This window comes from Mesoplodon densirostris, chromosome 12 (assembly GCF_025265405.1).
Source record: "Mesoplodon densirostris isolate mMesDen1 chromosome 12, mMesDen1 primary haplotype, whole genome shotgun sequence".
NCBI lineage: Eukaryota > Metazoa > Chordata > Mammalia > Artiodactyla > Ziphiidae > Mesoplodon > Mesoplodon densirostris.
This window is the reverse complement of record NC_082672.1, coordinates 100,576,872-100,593,626: the sequence shown is the minus strand read 5'-3', so window position 1 is coordinate 100,593,626 and position 16,755 is coordinate 100,576,872.

Genomic DNA, 16,755 nt, shown 5'->3' with positions numbered 1-16,755 from the left:
TGGCAGAGAATTCTCCATTTCTGTTTATAATTTTAAAAATTTCAACTAAAAGTGCAAAGCTTTTATCAATTTCTGTAGCTTGCTCTCTTCCTAAACCTACTTGCTTCTTCCATCAATATTTAAGTTTCTGGTTTTAAATAACTGTGACTCTCCTTTAATGTGTTCTCTGTTAAAGGCTTTCTCTCCCTTTAGAAGTGTTAGTAGGAGAAGTGGTATTTTTGTGGGAAGAAAACTGCATCTTCTCTACTACCCAGCTGTCAGGACTATAGAGCTACATCCTCAGTTGTATAATCAGAAACCTGGCCTGGCATCAACTAGTGGGATTAATAACCACTTTTTCAATTCCTTGCAATTAAAATATTTACATCAACTTCTCTTTGTTTTAACAATAGCATATAGAACCCAGTGTGGGTGTGGCTCATGATTCTGCTTCTCTGACTCATGATCTTAGACTTCTTGCTTCCAACTTCCTAATGAATGTGCCCTTTAGCAATTGCTGGGGGCCAGGTTTGTTTACTGCTACTCCTTTCCAACAGTTCAAGGCCACGAGGCATCTCTTGAATGTATTTCTTTGCTACAAAGTATTTCTCTCCCCTGCCCTCACCCCACTCTCAGGTTCTGTTGCTTATTTAAGATTTGCATCTGTAAAGAGTCCTTTGGGTTTGTTTCCTTGGTGGACTGGCTGTCTTCCAAGATTTTGTTGTTAATCTTGTCTGACAGTTTAAAGATGACCTTTTGGTGTTTTTATAAAACTTCTCAAGAAAAGGAAAACAGAAGTGCTCATCTAACCCTCTTCTAAAGACTATGCAAAAAAGCCAGTTGTTTTAAAACATTATGGCTGGTGATATAAATGGCTGCAGCATATTATATCTACACCTGCATGTTTTTAACTTCCAGAAACTAAAAATCAGCTCTGCAACATGCAATCAGCCATGAAGAAAGAAACAAACAAAAACCCAGTATTGAAAATTTTCTGCCTGATACCTGAATGTATTGGTGAACAAGCCTGCTACTTCTAGTATTTACATAAAGACAGTAGTCAAATAACCAATGCAGTAAAACAAACAATTCTTCTGTGAGAAAAAAAGAATGATGCTACTTAGAGTTGATGGACATGAACTTTAGGAATTTTAGAGCTGAAAATAATCTTGGAGGCCTCCTTTTATAGATGAGGAATATGAGGTCTATGGTGGTTAAGTGAATTGTCCAAGCCAGAGATGGGACTAGGGTCAAAGTTGAGGTCTTCTGCCAGGATGTTGAGCTTACTCTTTGAACTTGCTGGGTGTTTACATATTGCATCAACAGAGCCCATATGTACTGGATTTTCTTCCATTTACTGATAGAAGCAAGTTAGTGCCTTTACAGGTATTGTAGTATAAAATCAGCCCATTCAGTCAGACTAGTCAAAAATTAGTCAATCTAGGACTCCCAAAGAGACAATGCTTTGCAGGCTTTTTCTTTTCTTTTCTTTTCTTTTTCCACTGGAAATGGGAATTAGATAGATAATGCATGTTTGTGTGTATGTATGTATGTATGTATGTATATATATATATATATATGTATATATATATACTTATATCTTGTTCAAATTTAAAAGAATACAATTTTTTATAGTCTATGTATGACATAAAAATAGAACATCATTAATCAAATACATTTTCAGTATTTATTTTTGTATGTAACTTCCTTTCTTTATGTATCTATACAGTTTTAAAGATAACGGAACAACACAGAAATATTATTCACTTTCAAGCTAACACTGATAAATAATGTTTTGTCAGTGCCCTAAATTATGTAAAGACTAAAAGTTCCATTGTTCTATCTATTCTATGGAAAGTGGTTGATGTTTAGCTATGAAATAATGTATCAATCTCAGGAAACAATTCTTAGGTTAAAAAACTCATTTTCCCCGTGATGTCTTTTCACAAAGATTTAATTCAAAGAATTTGCCTTTGTAAGATCTCCATCACTTTTCACCATTGTTCCCATGCATGTTCCTGTTAAGAGTGCCTGATTCTGTTGCTAAGCAACCCTGCAGTCTTGTTGGGTCATGATGATGAACTAATAATTATTTAAAATGTGTCTGTTTGGATAGGGTCTTTTAAAGAATATCGTGATACTTTTGTGTAAGAGGCTGGGTAAGAGGGTTCTTCATTTCAACTTACAGTTCGACAGGAATATAAGTGATAGAATGATGTTTTCCAGAAGAGTTGGAAGAATGCCAAGAGTACACTAAAAAGCACTAGGTCTTACTTCCTCCCGGTATGCTTTTTTTCTAGAAAAGGGTAAAAGTCAGTCAGATGACAAGTCAAGAAATTTACCAAAGGACTTCAAAGAAATATGAGGAACATCAATATTCCTCTTATTGACTAGATTAAATTATTATGTTTTTCCTTCTCATCCCAAATTCTTAAGAAAAATTGTCAAGCCATATTATGTTGAAAAATAAGTCCCATGTAAGTGAGACATGGGTATTTGAATTTTATCAGGCTTCCAGAGAAAACTAAATTGTTGATTAAATCCTCATCCTGCTTGCTCTTGTCCCAGACATCCCTCTCCAGTTCAGGAATATCCTCCTTTAAATAGCTTATTTAACCATATGGGACTGATGCCAGTAGCCTTAATATTTTCTGTACGGTATACTGCGATATATAAGGGGACTACCATCATATCTCTAGCATGTAGTGAGAGTTAGTAAATAGCATTCCCAGTGTGTATCTGGAAAAACAAAAAGGTTGTTCCTTTAAACCATCTTTTTTGGTGATAAAGCAAAGAATCAAAGGTATTTCATTACTAAAGAATCCGAGAATGTCCTAACTCTAAGAGAAGAGCACTTCTAATGTCATCTCAAAATCCATCCAATCCAGAAGCAGAGCTGATGGTGCTACCAAGAGACAGAGTCTCCTTGTGGTGACACCACCTTCAAAAGTTTTGCAAGGTACCCCCAAACATCACCAGTTTTCTTTACAACCTTGCTTGTCTCTAGTATTTAAAGACACATCTGATACTTATTGATTCTATTTATATTTTGAGGGTGATCCCTTCTTAGGGATATCATCTCATATGCAAAGTTAAAAGTATTGATCATGTTTCTCTCCTAAACTTAAACTATTATAATTTATGTTTAAGGCAGCCAAATTGAACAGCTTTGGGGCCATAAAGGTGAGTGGTTAAATCTTGGTTCACTGTTCTGTAGGTGGTATATGGCCACTCCAGGTATCAGTTTTCTTACTTATAAAATAGGGTTTGCAGTGCTTTCTTCACAGATAAAGGATTAAATTTGATATGCTAACATAGTGTCTACCATATAGTGTACATTAAATGTGAGCCCTCTTTCCTATCTCCACTGGGTGTGGCCAACTTCTAGTTTTCTAGGATTTACTAGAAAATTTCATACCTTCTAGGAATATATGGCTTCTGATCATATTCCCTTACCATCTTCATTTTACTAAACTAAAGGCTCTTAATTTTTTTGTAATCCCCACATTCTTATTTCCTATCTCAGCTACTTTTCTGTTAATTTTTTAGAATTCAGTTTATTTTAGCAGGCATTAATTGAGGTAAGGGGAATTACAGTAGGTCCTGTGGTTACAAATGTAAACAGGATCCCTGTTCTCAGGTACCTTACAGTCTAGTGTCAAGAGTAGTAAACAGACAAAAAATTGCAATTTGACCTGATAAATTCTGTGATATTGGTAAGCCTGTGACAACACAAGGGAAATATCTAAATCAGATTAGGGAGGATGGGAGATTAAAGGTAAAGGAGCTTGCCGTACTTGTAGGCTTTTCTCTAGAGTTGGCAAACATCTTTACCTGTGTTCAAGGTTTAGATTGACCAAGACAGCCTTCACATTCCTTTCAGCTTAATGAAACTTTAGACAGGTTTCTTCCTGACTTATAGGCCCTTGACCTCCCCTTATTTAGAACATTTACTCTAAAAAACATGCAAATTCTTTTTTCACCCCTTTGACACGTAAATCTTCTTCTAGTAATCTTGCCAGATTTACAACCCAGGAATGTCTTTCTCACGGACATGGGAGCCATTTTTCGAAATGTAATCATCAAGAAAGATAGCACCGCATTCTCTGTGGGAGGGCAAGAGTCTAACTTCAATAAGTGCTGATTAGCAAACACAGATGGCCTAATCACATTATCCAGTCTCCTCCTAATGTCCTCCAGTACCAGTCCACTAGATCACTCCAGAATTGATAAACTGTCCCACCTTTTGTTTCAGCAGAGTTTAGTCCAATCTCTCTCTCCAACTGCAATCGTTTTCAATAAACTTTCCCTTGCCTGTTTAAGTCTGTCCTTGGACAGGATGCATCCAGGTTTTGTACAAGGGGAAAAAACTGACTTTTGCCCAATAATCTACTCACTGATGCCTGGCACTTGGTCAACTTTTGTAATTGCTGATTAAAATAAGTCCATCATGTCAATGTCTAGGGGGAAATGTTTTCAATGGCTCTAAACACTTTGAGCAGTGATAAATGAAATCTCTGAGTTCACCATCTTCTAACTGGAACTAGAATTATTTTTCCAAAAATAAATTTCTTTACACTTATGCACAAAATGAGCCTCTGCCTCCAAGAGACTGTGAGTAGGCTCAAGTATCCACTCGTCCTAATAGCTTTATACTTGTTCTTTTGGTATTTCAATTATCTCAAGTGTTCAGAATCATGAATAAAGTTGGGAGCAATTCGTGATGATGTTAATCAACTATAAATTACTCAACAAGGGCTCCCCTTATTATACTCTCCATGAAGCTCCCTAGAGGATCAGCTCAGGTACTGGCCTCATGCACAGTCTACATTGAGAGGATTTCCAATAATTGATGGTTTTAGCCAAAATTTTGAATTCTAAAAATGGATGGAAATTTGGAAATTCTAAATCAATCATAGCAAATTACAAATTATCATCAAGAAAGAATGCATAATAAAAATTTCTAAAGGTTACTGTAGAAATTAAGGTTAAATTCAAATTTAATTCTAAGGTAAATAAAAATATGTACTCCATTTTCTTTTTATCATTATAAAATTTATAAAACCAGAATTTTCCTTCTGATGTGCGCATCGGGTGTACTTGCTTTTTCTTTCCAAAAAAAAGCTTCACTAACTTAAGGACATATACAACATATGGCACCTTAGAATTAAGGAAATATGGGAGAATGATTTTGATTACCTCCTCATGCTACATGAAAACTCATTCCTTCAAACTTTCTTGAACAATTTTTTAAAAGATGCCAGTTATCTAACTCATACAAACAACCATATACATATGTACATCTTTCTTGTTGGGGAACAGACTTATATTAGTGTAAATAAGTGGTCATTAAAGTTAATGTGTTCATTTTATATAGTTATAATTTAAGATATAGTAGAAATTGGTTTGAACATGATATATACCTTTTTAAAATATATTAGAGACTTATAGAACCACCTCACAGTGACTGTGTTTGTCCATTATGAGGTTTAGAATATACTTTACTACTTAAATGAGTTGAGTATGATATTTTATCATTATACCTTTGCTTTTATCATATATTGTGGATGTAGAGTCTTTGGTCAGAAACACCCTCTATATTATAAAAACATCATTATAGAAAAATGCAGTATTCTTTTAATATATAATTTAACATGAAACTAGGACAGATTTTCAGCAGAAGAAGGGAGCTGCATATATTTGGCTTTTACTGGCAGGCCTGTTTCTGCCCAGTAATTACCCAGTCTTTACATACATGTTACAGTTCAGTGCTTTTAAGGAAATCCAGCTTTCTTTGCTCTCTGATCTTTTCTTCTCACAAAATACTTAGCAAACACATAGCTATTAGCTCCATAGGAAGTGGTTGTATATATCAGGTATTTTTCACAAGCCCACTTAACCAAGGTACCAAGTAATTTGACTAGAATCCAAACCAAATCAGTTGAAGAGCTAAGTGTGCAAAAAATCCTGTAACACACTAGATTCCAATGAGCCACAGTTTTATTAACACTGCATCATTTAGCAAACTCAGATGGGGTCTTTGGGTCTTTATGTTGAGTTTCTTTAATTGGCAAATGCTTAACAGCACACTTTATTGATTGATTGATTGATTGATTAAAGAATCATCTTTTCTTTAAATTTATTTATTTTGGGCTGTGTTGGGTCTTCATAGCTGTACGTGGACTTTCTCTAGTTGCGGGGAGTGGGGGCTACTGTTCGTTGTGGCGCGCGGGCTCCTCATTGCGGTGCCTTCTCTTGTTGCAGAGCACAGGCTCTAGGCACGTGGGCTTCAGTAGTTGTGGCACATGGGCTCAGTAGTTGTGGTGCATGGGCTTAGTTGCTCCACGGCATGTGGGATCCTCCCGGACCAGGGATCGAACCTGTGTCCCCCGCATTGACGGGTGGATTCTTTTTTTTTTTTTTTTTTTTTTTTTTTTTGCTGTACGCGGGCCTCTCACTGCTGTGGCCTCTCCCGTTGTGGAGCACAGGCTCCGGATGCGCAGGCTCAGCAGCCATGGCTCACGGGCCCAGCCGCTCCCCGGCATGTGGGATCTTCCTGGACCGGGGCACGAACCCGTGTCCCCTGCATCGGCAGGCGGACTCTCAACCACTGTGCCACCAGGGAAGCCCCGACAGGTGGATTCTTAACCACTGTGCCACCAGGGAAGTCCCTAAGAGCCCACTTTAAATGCAGTTACACAATGACATCATGATAAGAAATGCTATAGGAATATAGGCATAGAAAAAAAAATTATCATCACTCACATATGCCCTGAGCATTTTCTGCTGAAGAGAGAATCTGAACTCCATAATGAGGGTACTAATACATTACATGCTTCTGATAGTAAGTTCTTATCACTTGAGAAATATCATTAAACATTATATCTCTGCAGCTTAATCCTTCTTAACCTGAAATATACCTTTAGAAATAATATTTTAAGAGTTAGAGAAAATTCAGCTAATACATAGCTATTTATCTAAATATTTACGTGAGATAATTATGGAGGCATTCTATTAATAATTTTGTGAAGACATTGTAATAACAATTTAGTCTTAGAATTTTAGAAAAAAATAAACCAATAAAAAGGTACTTCTTCTGGTTCAAACTGTACAAATGAAAATTCTGAACCTAAGTAAATTGGGCAAAGTATGTTGCTGTTTCATAAGTTAATGAAAGTAAATTTATTTATTAAATTTTTATTTATTTATAGTTTCATGGGTTTATAACACATAAGGTTCATGTGTATAATATTATATTTTGACATTTATATAAACTACAGTGTGCTCACCACCAAAAGGTTAGTTGTCAACTGTCATCATATTGTTGACCCCCTTTACCCATCTTGCCCTCCCTCCACCCCCTTCTCCTCTGCTAACCACTACTCTGTTCTCTGTATCTATTTGTTTCAGTTTGGTTTCTTCATTCATTCTGTTTTGCTTGTTTTTATATGCCACATATGAGTTAAATCATATGGTATTGGTCTTTCTCCATCTGGTTTATTTCACTTAACCTAATACCCACAAGGTCCATCCATGTTGTCCCAAATGCCAAGATTTCATCTTTTTATGGCTATTATTCCATTGTAAGTGTGTGTGTATCTTCTTTATCCATTCATCCATCAGTGAACACTTAGGTTGTCTCCACATCTTGTCTATTCTAAATAATGCTGTGATGAACACAGGGGTGCATATATCTTTTCAGATTAGTGTTTTTGTATTCCTTGGATAAACACCCACAAGTGGAATAGCTACATCATATGATAGTTCTAGTCTTAATTTTTTGAGGAATCTCCATGTGATTTACCATAGTGGCTGCACTAATTTACATTCCCACCAAAAGTGCACAAGGGTTCCCTTTTCTTCACTTCCTCTCCAGCACTTATTTCTTGTCTTTTTGATAATAGCCATTCTAATGGGTGTGAAGTGATATCTCCCTGTGGTTTTGATTTACATTTCCCTGATAATTAGTGATGTTGAACATTTTTCACATGCTTGTTGGCCATCTATATACCTTCTTTGGAAAAATATCTATTCAGTTTCTCTGCTCGTTTTTTAATTGGATTGTTAGCTTTTTTGTTGTTGACTTGCTTGAATTCTTTATCTATTTTGGATATTAGATACATGATTTGTAAATATCTTCTCCTATTTGGTAGGTTTTCATTTTGTTGATGTTTCCTTTGTTGTACAGAAGCTTTTTAGTTTGATAATAGTCCCATTTGTTTAGTTACGCTTTTGTCTCCTTGCCTGAGGAGGCATATGCAGAAAGATATTGCTAAAACCAAAGTCAAAGCGAATACTGCCTATGTTTTCTTCTAGGAGTTTTATTGTTTCAGATCTTACATTGGAGTCTCTAATCCATTTTGAGTTGATATCTATGCATGGTATAAGATAGTGGTCTAGTCTCATTCTTTTGTGTGTGGCTATCCAGAAAAACTAAATTTAGATGCTCTCCATCCTTTCATCAAACTTTCAACCCATTCAGATTAATCTGCAAAACTTCATCAAGAGGTTTGAAGGTAGAGAACTTTTTACTGTCTAGCTGATTTTTAAGAGTGATTAGGGCAGAGTTATAAATCAAATTACTGCAAAAAACGTTCTGGCTAGTCCATGTCAGTCACTTTCCTAAATTTCAAGGTTATTGACTGCTCAACTTATCTTATGACTTTACATTTGAAAGCCTCAAATTAGCAACAAGTTTTCATAGGATTCAAAGCAGTAGGGGTTTTACAGAATGATTCTGTTAAATTAATCTTTTCCTCATTTGAAACGTAGATGATTAAGATACATATTAATTTATTCAGAAAAGTCATACATTTTTTCAATGGAAAAAGTCTTCCCTTCTGTGCTCCCTAGGGCTATTTGTGTGCAAAATTTAACAAATATTGGTTCAACTCTTTTATTTTTCTGATTCAAAACTTCAGCATGAGTGATCATTAGTTGGATGGCTAACGAGACAGTAATCTCCTCAAACATCTTTTAACCCACTTGTACATTCTACATGAAGCAGCAGCTCAGTAACTGTTGAATGAACGAGTGGACAGATCCCACTTACCCAGAAGACTGAATTCTTCTTTAAGAATCTGAGGTTTAATTTTGTGGTCAAATGTTTAGAAATGGAAATAGAACTCAAAGTTCCACTTGACTTATAACGTGACTTCTGTCCTCAGCAGATGGTTAAAAAGGTTAGTTCTACCAGTGGCTTCAGAAAACATACAAAAGGTGTTAGCAGAACCATGATATTTACGGTATATATTTGATTGTTTCAAGAACTGAGTGAACAGGTATTACTTGTAAGGGCAATCAGGTGCCAGTTTCAATGATCAGGCCTGAACTGCAGGGGTTTCACACTCAGCCCTGCTCCTTGTTAACTCTGGCTTAACTCATTATGCTTCCTGATGCTGCCACACAGCTCCTTATTTTGAGGTAACAGGTGATCTGACTATGCTTTTTTGTTTGTTTGTTTTTCTAACGTTACACAGAAAGCTAGAGTCAAAAATGTGTGTGTAGTCTGAGAATGATACTTTGGATATATTGCTATTTATGATAAGCCCAGATTTACATGTTTACCTCGAACTGGAAAAAAATTGCTAACTAGAATTTCCCCCGTAAAAGTAATTACTGACAATGTCTTCCTCCTTAACCACATGGACCTATATCAAGGCTGCTTATCTGTGCAAGATACCAAAGTTGTTACCACAGGACTATGCTATCAGAAGCCGATTTTCTGCCAGTGGGCTGGGCCAGCTTTTGCAAACTACAGGAAACCTGGGTTCCTAAAATAACCTAAGGGACACTCCTGATCTAAACTCAAACAGAATGGGGTTAATAACATAAATCCTTGCAGGAAGTTTGGACACTGAAAAGATCTGTCACTGAGGATGGCGATTCAGCTTAACAAATGAGGCAATGAGACTGATGGAATACGCCCTTTCCAAAGAAGTTACAATGATTTCCGTTGATACTATCAGTATTTCCACAGTCCTCTGTTTCCAGGAGGTTATATATAGTATCACAGAAGAACCCTGAGAACAGATAATCAAGCCTTTATAAAGAATCAGAGAAATATATTAAATGTCTCTTAACAAGGAGAATTGAACTTTTTTACTAACAATAACCATTATTATCATTATAGAATTATTATATTGTTCTTAATATTTTATTATTAAATAAATATTATCTGCAGGGAAGGCAGATTGGCATCACATAAGTGTTACGTCACTGAAAACTAATCAATACACACACAAAATAATGTGCTAAGGCTACACTAGGGAGTCTCACTTCTGATCTCAAGGTTATGCCAGTTTATCCCAATTTCTCGACAAAACTCTTTATCAAACTTATTGTATCTTATCCCGCACTATATCGGAACTGTTTCAAAAGGGATCTTGTTAGTCATTTTCCTTAAAAAAAAAGAGAGAAATCCAAGTCATGCCTTTTCTATGAAATCTTTGGAGGGTGCTATGACAATGTTATTTGTAGCTCAGCCCACAATTCATATTCTTCAGCTTTTACCCAAAGTCACCTGGCTCTGCTTGCTAGGTATCATCTTCTAAGACTCCAAGAGATATTGCCAAAGCTTTCTCCAGAGACTAGGATTGGAAAAATGACGGCATTATTAAATGCTGAACTTGACAAAAATCATTTCTATTTTGAGCACCCTAACATAGTTATCTTCATTTTGTATAATCCTTTTGGTTTTAAACAAGGATGTACATTTTTACATGGTTGCAATTACAGCAAACACAGGGTTTTGTGTTATTCCTTCACCATTTCCAATAACGAAAGCATTTTTCATATATTACAATTGGGGGATTATTTTAATGTTAAAGAATACATGATATTTAATGGATACAATCGATATTTAATTTAATCAGATTCCTATTACTAGCTATTTGTCTTCATTTTTTCCTGATTACAGATAGATTCACAAATAATATTATTATGAATATTTTTTTTCCTCTACAGAATTGTTTCTTTGAATGAGACCGGGGTTATGGTTTGTTTGGCTTGTATTGACAGTATTTATAAAAGTGTAAATCTGAATGTGTTTAGGTGAGGCAAGTACAGTAACCTGTATTCCCATTGCCTTCCCCCAGGCCAACATTGCACATTTAGATTACTTGCTTGACCCTGAAAGCATGTGAATTTTTGACTCCTGGATTACTGGGTCAAAGGTGTAAGTATCTTTATGACTTTCAATAACAATGATCATTTAACTCTTCTAAACCAATTATACATGTATTTCAATGTCACCAACTTTCATTTATTTGAGTACTTTCCAAACGTTAGGTGCTGTATAGGCATTGGGGACACAATGAGCAAGTAAGACAATGAACAGGGAGTTACAATGCAGTCTGAATTAATAGAACTTAGAAGAGGGTACTAAGGGAACCCGTAAGAGAAGCAGAAACAAGTCTTCTCCAAATCGGGTCATTACATGGGGAAGTGGTAGCAAGTAGAAGAACGGAGGAAGGAGAGAAGTCCAGGCAAAGAGAGCACCACATGCAATGGCCTGGAAAACATAAAGCAAGCATATTTTAAGTATTATGAGAATGGAGAGGGTGAGGTTAGTGTTGAAAGACATGAATATATATGAAAAAGCATATATATATGATTTTATAATGTAGTCATCATTAGGTATCATTTAATAATTTTTTGTCAAATTTACTAACTATATAAGCATGTTATACATGTAAAGTAGATTTAGTATGCATCGCATCTAAGAAAATCCAATTCCTGACATAATCAGCAGAATGAAAAGTGACACAGAGATTAGAAAACTCCCCAGCACTTGAGAGAAGAGAGGTTTGTGCAGTTTGATGGCAGCACAGGCCCATGTGTAGGAGAAGGGGAGGTGATGGAGCAGCAGGGATAGGTTAGAACAGTTGGAGTGCCTGGAGGGCCAGGCCAAGGAGTTCACTTTGCATTAACTCAGTGGTCAATGAAATTACATAGCCATTTTAGAGGAAACAAAATTATAATTAAAACTGTAGAGGAAACACTCATTCCTTTCACTAAAGCAAAATGCAGAACATCCTGGTGTCAGCACTGGAAAACAATCTCCAGGTAATTGAAGCAGGAAAACCACATGCATTTAGGGGTTCTCTCATTTTCATTATGACTGCTACCACCATAGCAGCCTCTAGGCTTCCATTCTAACACTTTTGTCCAGGTATGGAGCAATCAAAAACATCTTGCTTTGTTTCACTTTAGTACAAATGATATAGAAAAGACATCAAAAGAATTTATTAAGTGATGAGAGAGAATAACTGGGAAACAAAGCGTGTGTATGAAATATATAAACAGTCTAGTTTACAAAGAACTACTTTATTCTTTATAGAACATTGTTAGCCCATAGTCCATGTTATTCTACATTGGACACCAAGTATCTGTTAACCCTATGAAATAGTATGTAAGACATTATGTGCACTTATATAGTCTTTGTATACAGGATGTGATGGAAGAGGACCTCTACCAATAGATAGAAAAGAAGCTCTTGTAATTGTGTGTTATGCAAGCCAAAAGCGGATGGGGTAATTTGCCAGAAATAATACTATAAGGGATATAAGTAATTTGGTCCAAGTACTCCACTCTCTGGGTTGCATTATTCAAGAGTAAATTTTAGAATGTCTGGAAGCAGAGGTCTTACCCAGTGTTCGAGACATATGAGGTCTCTGAGAATTTCTCTGAAATCACACTGAACATCTTGTGTACATGTATGTGTGTGTGTATATCTCCTGGGAAGTCTTTAAAAGGCTCATAAGCTCTTTTATGGCACTTCTTCAATTCACTTCTGTGCTGGACCTGCCCATTTATGAAAGCAGAAGTTTCAGCCTCTGAGACTTTGGGCACAAGTCAGCAGGTGGTGACAGCTTTCTCTTCCAACACTGCATCTTTTAAGCATTCTTAAGAAAGCAAGCAGCCATCAGTTATGAACATCATTCAGGTGACGTTCTGTATTTATGAACTGTATTTGAGATTAAAAGACGGGAAAGAGATGGGAAGTGAGTAGACATGAGACTATTATAGGGCTCAGGAGAAAAGTGGCAGAATCTAATTACGATGGGATGAGTGGGAATACAGAAATGAGGATGGGCAGAGGATGCACATCTTGGTATTTGGTATATACCGCAGGGTTTTTTCCACCAAGTTGTCATTCTGTGTTTGGAAAACAAAATTGGGGGGAAAATGAAATCAAAGAGTAAGTCAGTGCTTGGCATATAATAGGAATGTAATAAATTTTGGAAAGACTCACACTACCATGGTGAAACTTTTAGTACTAAACCTATATTTAGTATTAAACATATATTCATTTGCAGAACAGACAGAAGTTGGACTTTTATATTACTAATGCTTACAATACTTCAACTTCTGGTCATCTTATACAAGTTCATTAGACCACTGATCATTGTTGCAATGGAGTTCTGAAAGTTTAATTTTGAGATGTGAATGAGAAATGAGGTCATGGCATAGATGAAGACAGGCAATGAAACTATAAAATTGGTAAGCTTGGTCTATGAGAACCTATATGAGCAAAGAATCTGAAAAAGAATAGATATATGAATATGTATAACTGAATCACTTTGCTGTACACCTAAAACTAACACACTGTAAATCAACTATACTTCAATAAAATTAATTTTTTAAAAATTAATTAGTTAAAATTAAAAAACATTAAGCTTGGTGAACTGTAGTTGACCTCATTCAGGAAAGTAGAAGTAGGAACTGGTTCTGGAGGATACAGGAGTGGTTTGAATAGAGAGAGAGCCAACTTTACTTCCTAACAGTAAGTTAAAATTAGGGGAATACAGAGATTAGAGAATAATAATCAGAAAGTGGCATAAATGTAAGAAGCAGGCTGGCTCTTCTTATACTAGAGAAAGAGAAAGCTAAATTTGTGGTGGAGATGGTAGGGGAATCATTTGAAACAATCCAGATTTCAATTGAAGTGAAGAGGTCAGAAAATATTAAGGATAAATAAAGCTTAGTTTATTCATTAGGAACATGGAAATTAGGAACATGGAAGTTAGAGTTAGTAAAAACCAGTCTCAAAATGATAATTCTCTAATTTGATAATTCTGAACTAATCAGAAAAAAATATGAACTATAGTGCACATTAAGTCAATGTTGAGGAAAACGATGTATTTATTGGAGTACAATTCAGTTGTTATTTTACAATGCTTTAACAAAAGTACACACTAAATACATAGAATTTATATATACTATAGTATAAGTATACTTTTTAGCATAGAAAATTACAAAATTATCTAATCACTTAAAAGAAAATAGCATTATCCTTCTCACAAAGTTCTGAAATTAAAGAAAAAAATTATGAAGATATAAACTATTCACTGAAGTTTCTGAAATAATCAGAAAGCTTGAATCAAAGAGAGATTGCATTTAAGGAGGACGTGCTATTATTTAGTTCAATGGTTAAAGAAACAGAAAAATTAAATGGGAACACTTTTCTGTTAAACTTTCCCCTCGGGCAGCTGGCATAAATAAGGGAGCTAGTATGGACCCTCCATTTCCCTTGAACAGGTGTTAACTTCTTCCTGTTTAGAGGGTTTCACTTCATGGTTAAGAGCATGGCCTCTGGGCTCAAATCTTTTGTGCCTGAATCCTGGACATGTCACTTGTTAAGTGTGCAACTTTTGGCAAGTTTCTTACTTTCTCTAAGCCTCAGTATTTAACTGTGTAATGTGGATAATATTTGTGAGGGTTAAATGCCACTGACAAACGGTAACTGGTATACATTTAAGCGCTCAATAAATTTGTCTATCAGGAGGAGTTTGGACATAGAGGGAGATGGTAGATAGATTCAGAAGGGAAATGTGAGAATTCGTTTAGAGTGAACAGTTTCGAGGAAGATGACAACTGAAAGGGGGGTCCTCCTTCCCATTCAGCTGCTAGAAAAAGAGGTGTGTTTAACAGAACAGAGAAAACAGGCTGAAAACTGGTGGCCCTGTGGGCATTGGAGGAGGGGAAGCAAGTTAGAAGTGTTTCACACACAGACCGAAGAAGCTAAATACTACACATCCAACAGAGCTGCGGATATCTATTTAAGTATGTCTGTGGGTCTATCTGTACAATGTTTCTCTTGAAAAGTCAGCAAGCGCTGTGAAGATAGAGCTCCAATCCTCTCTGACACTTGTTTAGGGGAGGGGAGGCAGCAGAGAAATCTCAGAGTGGAAGACAACCTACAAATACCTGCAGGGACATACATGACTACTTTCCACTTTCCTCCTGGTATCAGAAGGCAAACATGCTAGCACCTCTGTCTTGGACTTCCCAGCCTCCAGAACTGTGAGCAATAATTGCTGTTGTTATAATCTACCCAGTTGGTGGTATTTTGTTATAGCAACATGATTGGAGTAAGATAGCATCTTTCTACCTTAGAGGAATAATTCCTAGACTAATTACCTAGTAAAATTTGTGCATTACCTCAACATACACCAAGTGATGCTGGATGAGGTAAAATCCAGAAACAAGGTTGCTGAAGAGTTCTGTCATGATCTACTCTCACATACTATCACATACCTCAGAGATACTACATATTTACTTGTGTTAGGAGCTTCACATGGCAGTGGTTTTCTTCATGGCAGTGTGAACACCAGCATCACTGCTACTTGCTACTCCTAAAGGAGCTTGAATGCCTCACTCCTCTTCCTTGAGAGCTATTCCAGTTTTCACTTGGCTGATCTTCAAGCTACTTATCATAAGTGTCCATTCTCTTGATTTTCAGGAACACTCATTACTATTATATCCCTCAGGGCAATTTTAGAAGTTTAAAGCAATGAAGAGCAGCTTCTTACGATAAGAAAAAAGAATAAGGTGGGTTGTTGTTCATTTATTGATCATTTATGAGTAGCTGTCATATGCCAGGCATTGGGGCATTGTGCTTTTGACGTCAGAAGCAGTCCCTGCTTTCAAGTGGTCTCTGGTAAAGCTGGGAGGAGTTTCAACTGGACAGAATAGTATAGCATAATGAGTAGATAAGTGCCAGGACAGGGTGCCAGGGTGGGAAGGAGGACACAGAGAAAGAATGAGTTCATCATGAAATATTTTTGAAGAACAGGACACCTGATTTGTGTTTTGAAGGAAATGTAGAAGTGTGAAAGACAACCAAAAAGTTTCAGAAGTGAACATTCTAGGCAGAGGCTACAGCAAGATTTAAAAAGCAAGAGGGCACAAACCACAGAGCTGATCTCCCTGTGCTACGTGGCTGCTTCCCACTAGCTATCTATTTCACATTTGGTAGTGAGTGTATATATGTCCTGTGACCACCTAGAGGCGTGGGATAGGGAGGGTGGGAGGGAGACGCAAGAGGGACGAGATATGGGGATATATGTACATGTATAGCTGATTCACTTTGTTATAAAGCAGAAACTAACACACCATTGTAAAGCAATTATACTCCAATAAAGATGTTAAAAAAATAAAATTAAATTTTAAAAAAGACACGAGGGCATACAGAGCAATGGTGGTCCTAAAGAACTGCCAATAGGTACGTATGACTGGAGTGTAAGATCATTTGAGCAAGTAATGCAAAGGATGCCAAAATGTGCAGTGGATAATCTAAGGTAAGGATATATCACCTTTCTTTTTTTCACCCTAGAAATATTTACTGAGTGACTCTTATGTGCCAATGATTGTTGTAGGTTCTGCAGTGAAAAAATCATGACTCTACCTGCACGGAATTTGCATTCTACCTAGGGAAGAGACCGAAAATAAACCAATACCCAAATATTGATATATTGTTTGGCAGACGGGAAC